The following is an 11666-nucleotide window of genomic DNA, read 5'->3' as shown; positions in this document are numbered from 1 at the left end:
GTCAATCATGTAGACATCCTTTGATGATATAAGCCTACTCTTTGATATCTGTAGTCGCCTTTTCGTTTTCTACGGTCACTCATGGCTAAACTCCGCCCAGAAACGATTTCATAGGTCCGTCCATCACCAAATTTCAAACTTTTGTTCTCGTGAGTTCTTAAGTTTTTTGACCGAAGAACGATTGGCTACTGAGCATCTTGACCCTTCAACGATTGGTCGTTCTGGCAGCTCACGTGTCAACAGCCGTCAACAATGAATTGAATCATCGTTGAGGCAGTGGAAGACGGCCATGGAATAGTTGCGTCACATCGCCACATTGTTGAATAAATTATCCAGGCATGGTCGATAGGTAAAAAAAGCCAAATTATGTTCTAGTTACATTTGAAACAAACAAAGTATATCACTGATCTCGTCTCTTTGAGATATAAAGAATGATATAAAAATCAAGAAAATCGGCCGTTAAATAAAAAAGTTGCTAAAAAAAGCTAAAATAAACAAAAGCAATTTTTAAAATCAAATTTATTCGTAAAACCGTTGGTTTTCAACCGATTTTTCTGAAAAAAGGACCAATGTACTTCTTTTTTCAAGCTGACTTCAGCAATGTGACTTTCAAATTCCTCAGAATTATATTTTTTACTTTTAGATTTTAGCTTTTAGGCCGACTCAATAAGGTGTTATATTCTTTGCATAACAATAGCGTAATACATCGACGGGGAGAAGCGTCTTTGTTTCGGCCAGCTGGATAGATAGCCTGTGATTGGTCGAAGACTTTGAGACGCTTGATTCACAATTCTACACGAACGGACCCCGGCGGTCTATCAAAGAGGTGTAATAAATTTATTTACCGACTATTTTTCTTGGTGCTAAAATTACAAAGTAATAATTTCGCATCAGAAAAAATAACTCTGAAGTTCCTATCTCTTTATTACAATAACATTGATACCTCGAATGACAAAATCGACCCACAAATAAGGAAGTTATAAATTATTCATAATATTTTTAAAAGTTTACAATAATTGTCTTCAAAGTCATTTTTCATCACCAAAGTCGTAATTTTTTACCGATTTTTCTCAAACAAAGTGCAATGTCAATGATTTTCACCCGCAAATAAAATAGGATTTAAATCGCAATTTCTGAAACGTATTTTCTTTTCTGTCGGCAAATTTATAACAATCAAAGCTGAAAACACCCTGCGGCAGTGACAGGGCCTGCCATTTCCTTCACAACGATTGGATTTTACTTACTGAGGCCAGTCTTGACTACCCCGCCCATGAATATTATGCCGTTGTCGGTTTTTGTCGGGTTGAGTCTTAAAGAGTTAAGGTAGGCTCATTTGAATTAGCCCGACCTAGTACTAGAGAGGCCAGACAGCAAAAATCGGAGTTAGTTCACCGTCAGGCGACGTGACGATGAGATGACGATGTGGGCGGAGTGGAGTGGAGTGGTTGGGGAAGGGGGGGGGGGGGGGTGATAAAAAGAACAGGAGCGTATCCTGGTTTATGCATTACGGGGTTCATGGTCATTCGCAATCTATCAAAAATACACACAAATTGATTTCAGTACGAAGTATCAAGTTTAAGTAGTAACTTTTGAAATTATCTAATTTAGATTTGATTATTTCTGACCTGGTAATACAGCTTATAACTTGAAAAAACAGGCTGGTATTTGCCCACCCTGCCCACTATTACCAGCCGTCCCTGCAGTTGAGCAACATTGATCGTGATCAGTGGCCGGATAGGTTACAGTGAATTGAAAAGTTCTTGATCCGGAATTGGCTTCCTTGAAACGGGCTTTTTAAAAGATATAGAACAATATCCACTAAACGTGCTCAAAACGCTTTACAATGGGTCCCTGGGCAACAGCAACTCTTAACATGTAGGACGAGACATGATGTCAGTTAATAGCCTGGTACTCATTTGACACCTGAGTACAGTGAGAGAATGTAAGTAAAGAATCTTTTCCAAGAATTCAACTATGCGCCATTCAGAGCGGTACGCGAACCCTGGACTTCCGATTCGAAGGCGAGCGTCATACCACTTGACCACATAGCCGCATATAGCGTCCTTGTGAAAGACATTTCACACAAATAACCCCCGGTCGACTCAGGTGTTTGTTTTATTTGTTAATGAATTACATTGTGCTGGCCGTTTACCTATATAGTCAATAGCTCTGAGCCATTAACCTTTGTGTACTTTTATCAAAAGATTTGAGGACAAGAGTAAAGCAGTTTTCGTAAGTGTTATTCGCTTAATGAATAGAATTCACTTAAACAAATCAGCTTTCGATCGATCAGAGATTTGAGCTCTTGCTTCCATGTATATCGTATAGAATAGACTTTGTAAAAAGGTATTCACATGCAAAAATAAACAAGAAAATATTATGTTTAACATTTAGAATAAATATAATATTTGAAAGGTTCGAGTTGGATAAAGCCTGAAATTTAAAGTTTGAAATGAAGCATATCTAGTCGGTTGTACATTATGTGAAAAAAAAAAACAAAACAGGCAAAGTAAAGAACAAAGGGATACTAATTCAGTATGGAGCGTGCATATGTATCAATAATGATGAGAAGAGTAGGGTATGGCGACTATGTGGTCTTGTGGTATGACACTCGCTTTAGGATCGGAAGGTCCTGGGTTCGAGCTTAGCGCTCGGCGCATAGTTCAGTCCTTGGAAAAGGCTCTTTACTCACGTGTTCTCACCGAAATCAGGTGTAAAATGAGTACCTGACGGTTAACAGCGTTGTCTTTGTCCGAAAAATTGTAATATCGCCTAACAGGCGTCATATCCCGTCCTACATGTTAAATATTGCTGTTGACCAGGGACCCCTTGTAAAATGCTTTGAGGCATTTTTAAAAATGAAAAGAACATTTTTTTTATTCCTATAGTTTCAAATTCAAAGTTTGTCGCACCAATACGGTTGAGGGAGGTACTTACTTACTTACTTATCCGAACCAGCGACCACCTGAGCTCTAGCCCTTCGGTCTTGTGCCATGACGTAGAAGTTAGACGTCTTGGTTGAGGGAGGTAGAAAGTGAAAGAAAATGAGAGTGATTTCAATCGACCGATATTTGAAGGACGGGTTTTCTGGCCAAATTTTTATATATGTGTTTTTCCAGAGTACGGCAGAAATGTCTAGTAGGTCTGTCTATCTACTACATCATAGTTTATCTATTGTTTGATAGGAACACTATTCTCTTTTTATTCCTCAATTTTCAAATGTCTACTTATATTACACAGTCCTGATGATGGCAGGCATTAAATATCGATGTAGACAACACTATCGTGATAAATATCTTTAAATAATTTGCTCCATTATTGTTATCAACATGTCGAACGCTATTAGTACCATATTATTTGTATCATAATACGACTAAAACACAATAAGATAGATATGTATAAAGATGGAAAAATGAATAAGTTGATGGAAGTAGATGAATAAATAGATAGTGGATAGAGAGATGATTTAGATTGTTAGATGGTCAGATTAATATGTAGGGAGATAGATAGATAGATAGATAGATAGATAGATAGATAGATAGATAGATAGATAGATAGATAGACAGACAGATAGATAGATAGACAGACAGATAGATAGATAGATAGATAGATAGATAGATAGATAGATAGATATATAGATAGATAGATAGATAGATAGATAGATAGTCAGATAGAAAGAAAGATAGATGGATCGACAGAAGACAGACAGATAGCTATGCAGATCCTAAATAGGTTGATGGGTAGGCAGAAAGATGGGCAAATACAAGGAATCTAGCACGATCTCTTTTGTAATTAGGGCGTCCATAAAGACAAAAGCTCTTTCCATTATAGGGAATAACATAATGACCCCGTAATCTTTAGTGTCTGAAAGTCTCTGATTATCTCAGGTAGTAATGGCCCGTCAAGAAACATCAAACCTCATTAGAGTCAGCTCAATCTTCTTGAAAATTCCATTTTTTATAAGCCTTGTTAACCAAATAACTGCCGTACTGTGGAATAGCGTATCGAAAAATGTGGCCAGAAAACAAGTCCTTCAAGTATCGATCGATTTGAAAGTTCCTCATTTGCTTGGGAAAAAATAAAACTCACGAGGTCCCACGTTTGAGAGTTTTTGCCAATATGAGGGTTGTTAATACCGATCGATATTTCAAGGACGTATTTTCTGGCCAAATTTTTAAATACGTGTTTTTCCCGAGTATGAGAGTTAACTGGTTACAGCAATCCGATTAGTCACACACACACACACACACACACACACACACACACACACACACACACCATCAACAAACCAATGTAGCTTATGCCTGGAAAAGAAATACACTATCGTCAAACATTCTCCAGAGGCCTCGCTCAACACTAAGAAAGAAATATACAACACGTGTCCGCATAGACGGAAACACCTATTAATCAACTTTGAAACTACGGAATCACGTCAAAAGTCAACACTACTTCTAATACATTCTCCATACAGTCCTGATGATGGCCCTTGCTACCTTGTTGTTATCAACATGTCGAGCTCTTAGAACTATAGTTGTATCATAACATGATATATATATATATATATATATATATAATATATATATATATATATATATATATATATATATATATATATATATATGGACGCACGCAGACACCCTTTCGCGCACCACCAAAAACTCATGATGAATACTCCGGAATTATCCTTCAAGCAAGAAGGTCTGACCCAACTGAGGAAACACATGAGTGTAGAAACGGCCGTCTTGGACGAATGTGAGTCGTTTTTTAAAACCCATATATATATATATATATATATATATATATATATATATATATATATATATGTGTGTGTGTGTGTGTGTGTGTGTGTGTGTTTGCTTATAATTAATCTAGCTTCTATTTCCCTTTTTCCTAAGTCTCTCTACATCCTTCCCAAATCCCACCACTATCTCAATTCATCTCATGTACTCAGTGCCTCGCTGTCATTCTAATAATATTATGACAACGGTGCACCCCGATTCACCATACCATTATTTTTTTAAAAAATACAAAAACGCAGCACAATGTTTCCTTTTCACCAATTAACGGCCATATTCCGAAAAATCATGTATTTTAAAATTTGGCCAGAAAATTCGTCCTTCAAATATCGATCGATTAAAATAACCCTCATCTAGACAAAAACTCTCAAACCTGGGACTAGAGAAGACTTCGCAAAAGCCCCAAGTTTGAGAGTTTTTTTTTTTAAATGAGGGTCGTGTAAATCGATCGATAATTTAAGGACGAGTTTTCTGACCAAATTTTCAAATCCGACGTTTTTCCAGATTACGGCGTCCGTTAGTTAACTAGTTAAATTTGAATAGGGATTACGAAATCGGAAACATGCTGCTAGCTTAATGATGTGACATGACAGCATGAGTATGTTTGGGGACCTGGTAGGTTAATCAGTAATAACAAATCAATAGAGCACTCACTCACACACAAACTAATCTTGTTCGACGTTTTGCTAGTTGAGATATTAAACAAAAAACCCAATCTATTTACTCGGCAATAAATTGGTAGCTAGGTCTACTATAAGATTGGCAAAAAGTGCTATGCGATAGACTAGTGTCTTTTTCAAAGGATGGTGAACAAGGTGTACAAATTAACAGGTCCAATCACTGAACGCAATTATGGGCCTGATTAAAATATTCTCGTAAAGGACGATATTTTGTGTCGGTTTGAGAGTATACCCATAACAACAATGGGGCCATATTTATTCGGGTTTTCAGACCTGCAAATAAGTACACGTCGGTAGCGAACAATTGGGACATTGCAAAGTATATTCAATATTTTAAGTACGAGTTTTCTGGCCCAAATTTTACATACGCGCACCTTTGACGTTCGACAGGGGTCTCAATGAAGTCTTCAATTCTAACATTGAAAAATAAAAAAAATTAGCTTAGCTTTAAATCTGAGAACGAGATCCCCCCCCTTCTCCTCCCCCCCCCCCCCCCCTGTTCGGCATAATACCATTTTGCGACGATTAGACAGATGGCAGTGGTTTGGTATAACCCGCCCTGCATTTATGTGTAGGTTTGATAATTCAATTTGTTATGCGCTAATCGTTGGATAAAAAAAAACCCTCACCCCCCCCCCCAATAATATCCACTATACGTGCTCAAAGCGCTTTACAAAGAGTACCTAGCAAACAGCAACAGGTAACAAGTAAAACGAAACATGTCGCCTGTTAGGCGATTTTATGAACCTATGACCGATATAGAAAACTCGTCCTTCAAATCTCGATCGATTTAAATGACACCCATCTTGCCTAATCATCGTGCCGTTGCGAAAGGGCTTAATTTTTAACCCAATTTACCAAAAATGATGAAACAAGCCAATAATTGGGTCTGGTTTTCAGGATATAATAGGATGTCATTATGTGGTGGCTTAAGAAATAATGAATGAAAGTCAGTCTATTTTTGTGGTGACTTATAGTGAAAATGATTATGACGATGACGACGATGACGATGATAAAGATAATGCCTATGTTGGTAATCGGATAGAGAAAAGGATAAGACAGAAGAAGGAGGGGCAAGCAAGGAGCAGGTTGAGTGGTAGCCAAGAATAAGAAAAAGAATATGGCACGAAGAAGGAAAAGGAGGAGGAGTAGGCGGATTAAGGAGGGGGGGGGGGAGGCGGAGAAGAAGAGGAAGAAGAAGAAGAGGAGGAAGAAGAAGAAGAAGAAGAAGAAGAAGAAGAAGAAAAAGAAGAAGAAGAAGAAGAAGAAGAAGAAGAAGAAGAAGAAGAAGAAGAAGAAGAAGAAGAAGAAGAAGAAGAAGAAGAAGAAGAAGAAGAAGAAGAAGAAGAAGAAGAAGAAGAAGAAGAAGAAGAGAGGAAGAAGGAGAAGGGAGAGGAGGAGGAGGAGGAGGAGGAGGAGGAGGAGGAGGAGGAGGAGGAGGAGGAGGAGAAGAAATGAAGGAGGAGGAGGAGGAGGAGGAGGAAGAAGAAGAAGAAGAAGAAGAAGAAGAAGAAGAAGAAGAAGAAGAAGAAGAAGAAGAAGAAGAAGAAGAAGAAGAAGAAGAAGAAGAAAAAGAAGAAGAAGAAGAGGAAAATAACAAAACAAGAAAAAAAGATATACTTTGAAAAAGGGCATTAAAAAAGTTAAGCATAGTCCCACACACTCATAAATTCATAAACATGACAAACCATACTAAATAAAAGTTACAATTAACTGCTGTACTCTGGAACAACAAGTATTTAAACATTTGTCTAGAAAACGCGTCCTTCAAATATCGAACAATTTAAATGCCACTCACCTTTGCAAAAAAACCCAAACAAAACAAAACCTCTCAAACCTGGGAGTTGTGAAGTCCCAGACTTTAGAGTTTTTGCAAAGAAGAAGGTCATTTAGATCAATCGATATCTAATGGACAAGTTATCTGGCCAAATTTTTAAATACGTGTTTAACCAAAGTACGACAGGTATCTGGTTAAAACCTTTATGTCATCAACTGGCGTGCATAGACTAATGAATGGCCTTTCTCTTTTCGGCTAAAACGTTTATACTGTGAAATCTATCCATTAGAATGACCGACAATTTGTCAAGATTTGTCAATCTAAAACTTTAAAGAATAAAGTTTTCTTTTTTTTCTTTGACAAGTTGTGAGAAATTATTCAAATGACCGACATATGGAGGATTTTTTTTCTTTTTGTGTATCTATTCTTTTTCTTTTGGTATCTTATTGCTAAATTGGAATAAAAACACCCCGTTTTCTTGGTCTAGCGCACAAAATCATTTACATCACAGAGGAACTTTAGAACGGCGATAATACCGTCCTCTAAATTATCTATCGATATTGCTCAGGGTTTCAAACTAAAACCAACAGTATGTGACTCACTACGTCAATTTGATATGGTGGAGTGGACGCAGATATGGAATAGATAAATTTAAAAATAGATTAATCAAAAATATGAATCTTAAAATTTTTGACACTTTAAGAATTAATACTCTTTTTCCTACAAGTAAACTTTCACCAGTCTCATTTAAAAAAAAATAAATATACACTAAGCGTGGAGAAAGCGTTTTACAAAGGGTTCCTGACCAACAGCAACACAAAACATGTAGAACGAGACATGACGCATGTTAGGCGATAATACATTTTTTTTCGACAGTGACAACGCTATTTACAGCCAGGTACTCACTTTACACCTGAATACGGTAAGAGAATATGAGTAAAGATCCTTTTCCAAGGACTCAACTATGCGTCGAGCGAGGCTCGAACCCAAGACCTTCCCATCCGTAAGCGAGTATCATACCACAAGACCACATAGCCGCAAAATCATCAAGTTCAATTTTTACCCTCTAAATCACCCTGAAAAAATACAGTTTTGAGGAGTTTGAGTCTTTTGTTGTTGTTGTTGTTTTTTTAGTTAAATTTAACTGTACATACCAATCTCAACAGTTGTTTATTCCAGTAAAAAGTTCCAAACACATCCAAATAAATCAAAAATCAAAAACACTTCCAAAGTCATTCAATAGCAGTAAGTGAAGGCGATACACAAACTTGGTCTATCTATCCATCTATCTATCTCTTGTTTTACATAGCTCCTAGCATCACATGGCTCGTGGTGACAGCGGGGAGAGAATAGGTGGTGGGATCGTCAAAGACACACTCGTCTGGACTCACGGCTGTCAACACCAGTGCTCACCCACGTCCTCCTACGACAGGTAGTGCGAGGCAGGCGTGATACTGGAAAATAACAATGTTATGTATGCAAAAAAAATAACACGACATCGATTTCTGGTAATATTGTCCTGATTATCTTATTTTTATTTTTACATATTTATTCTTCACATACTTTTTGATTATTTTTCTCCGTATACTTGTTGATACTTTTTCTCCACATAACTATTGATAATTATTTTTCGAATGCTTGATTCTTCTTCTTCACATACTTGTTGACTATTCTTCTTCACATACTTGTTGATTCTTCTTCATCACATCTGTTGATAATTCTTCTTCTCATCTGTTGATTATTCTTATTCCCATTCTTGTTGATAATTCTTCTTCACTTCTGTTTATTCTTCTTATTCACATCTGTCGATAATATTCTTCTTCACATTCTTGTTGATCATTCATCTTCACATCTGTTGAGCTTTAATGTAGAGCAATATCCACTAAACGTGCTCAAAGCGCTTGACCTGGTCAACACTGATCAACAACAACACTTAACATGTCTCTTGAGATTACAATTTTTCGACAACGCCATTAACGGCCAGGTACTCATTTTATACCCGAGTACTATGAGAGAATGTGAGTAAAGAGCCTTTTCCAAGGACTCAACTATGCGCCGAGCGAGTCTCGAACCCAGGACCTTCCGATCCGAAATCGAGGGCCATTCCACAAGACCACATCGCTGTACAAAACAATCCTGATAATTCTTCATCACATATCTGTTGATTATTCTTTCTCAAACACTTATTTCTTCTTCAAAACTTATTGATAACTCTTCTTTAAATACTTAATAATTCATCCTCACACATATTTGCTGATAATTATTTTTCACAATCTCGTTATAATTCTCCTTACCATAATTGTTGAGAATTATTCTTCACATATTTATATTGTGCATTTAACTACGTCTTTATTCAGACATTACCAATGGCTCAATTTTGTGTTACTTGTTGTCAGATTGTTTTATCAATGTCCTTTTATTTGGGTACAGAACTCCTGCAACAGTAGTTGATGAGTGAAATATCAGAGTGTAGGCATGGTGAGTTATCACTGTCTTTTTTAAATTTGACACAGACGACTTAATAAATGGCAACATAGAGCATTACGAATTTAAAGAAAGTCTAAAGACTTCCAGCGTGGTGATTTAGCCATATCTACCACTACTATAGAGCATAATAAATAGTGCCTATGTTTTGTCGGGTTAAAGCAACCATTTATGTATTTTTATAATGAGAATAAATCATAAAAATGAGGCATATTGAAATAGAATAGTCGCTTTCAATAAATTTCGAGGATTGGTAGTTTATCTCTATCTTCAACAGACAACTTATTCCTCTCTTAAAGCGAAAGAATAAAAGAAAAAGCGATCGTGTGTTGCAAGTTTTATTTGAGTTGGAAGTTAAAAATAAATACGAAACTAAAACAGAAACAACCGAATAACGAAGTCTGGATGTGTATATTATTGATAGTTTTCTATTGAACGGAGACAGCCTAGAGAAATAATACACATGCGATATATCGTGTTGTGATTTCATGGAATTGATGAACGGAGAAGAAAAAAAACCCCAGGAGAATGCTGCTAATGAATTAATGTTTTCGGCACTGGTCCGGAGCTATTTTTAGAAAAAAAAAGTGATACATTGGTTTCAGATCAGAGGGCATAGATCTACCGCGCTCTGAAAAAAACACTTTTTAAAAGTTTTGGCCAGAATACTCGTCCTTCAAATTAAATATCGATTGATTAAAATGAGTCCTTATCTTGACAAAAACTCTCAAGCAAAAACACGGGTTTGAGAGGCTTTTTAAAAAAAATGTATGAACTGAGTAAAAAAAAAAAACAAAAAAAAAAAAAAAAAACAAAAAAAAAAAAAACAGAAGAATGCTGCAAATGAATTAATGTTTTCGGCACTGGTCTGGAGCTATTTTTAGAAAAAAAAACTGTGATGCATTGGTTTCAGAGGGTATAGATCTACCGCGCTCTGAAAGAAAAAAAAACACGTTTTAAAGTTTTGGCCAGAATACTCGTCCTTCAAATTAAATATCGATTGATTAAAATGAGTCCTTATCTTGACAAAAACTCCCAAGCGAAAACACGGGTTTGAGACGGATTTTTTTTTCCATGATGGGGGTCATTTGAATCGATCGATAGTTGAAGAACGAGTTTTATGGGCAAAATTCTTTTTGAATGTCTTTTCAGAGTAAATATATAAACTTAGCTTTTATATTGCGCAATATCCACTAAACATGTTCAAAGCGCTTTACAAAGGGTCCCTGACCAACAGCAACATATAACATATAGAACGAGACCTGACGCCTTTTGACGATTTTACAATATTTCCGACAGAGACAACGCTTTTAACGGCCAGGTACTCATTTTATACCTAGATACGATGAGATACTGTGAGTAAAGAACATTTCCAAGGACTTGACCATGCGCTATGCAAGGCTTGATGCCAAGCCCTTCCGATCCGAAAGCGAGTGTCATACCACAAGACCACATAGCCGCACAATACTCCTCCACCAAAGACACGGTAGGAGATCCACGAGGGAGTCTTCGGTCGAGAACCTACTTAATAACACGCTAATTGCATCAGTGCGGAGCAGTTGCCACCCGTCCAACACGTACCCGTTGTGTAACACGAACCCGAAACCGCAGAGCATCTAGTTGAACGGTGCGTTGTGACGAAACTTTCTGGCGGGTTTGCAACGGTGCACAAGTGCGTTACGGAATTTGCAGATTGGGTCGATCGTTGTAACATAGTAGTGTGAGCACCGTGAGAAGCTGCTGTTGAGACAGGACAGACAGACCCTTGGTTTGAGTTCCGCAAAATTAAGTCCTTGGAAGAAAAAAAAAGGCTCATTACTCTCATTCTCTCACCACACTCAGGTTTAAAATGAGTACTTTGCCGGTAACAGCTTAGTCTATGTTGAGAATACAAAATTTGTATATATAAAAAAGCATATGAGGCTTCAT

At 37.0% G+C, this 11666-nt stretch overlaps 1 protein-coding gene across 1 annotated transcript in view; it reads right to left on the bottom strand.

Moving 5' to 3' along the window:
• LOC144962613 (uncharacterized) overlaps positions 1-8560 on the bottom strand; it is a 78137-nt gene extending 69577 nt beyond the window's left edge. The window contains exon 1 of the mRNA XM_078895703.1: positions 8408-8560. The gene's annotated coding sequence lies outside the window, so the exon portion shown is untranslated. The remainder of the gene's footprint in view (positions 1-8407) is intronic.
• Between the last annotated feature and the right edge of the window lie 3106 nt (positions 8561-11666).

This window comes from Berghia stephanieae, chromosome 1, assembly GCF_034508935.2.
Source record: "Berghia stephanieae isolate SIO BIC M18660-M18661 chromosome 1, UCSD_Bste_1.3, whole genome shotgun sequence".
Taxonomy (NCBI): Eukaryota; Metazoa; Mollusca; class Gastropoda; order Nudibranchia; family Aeolidiidae; genus Berghia; species Berghia stephanieae.
The sequence above is the reverse complement of the archived record's forward strand: the minus strand, read 5'-3'. Positions and strand labels throughout refer to the sequence as shown.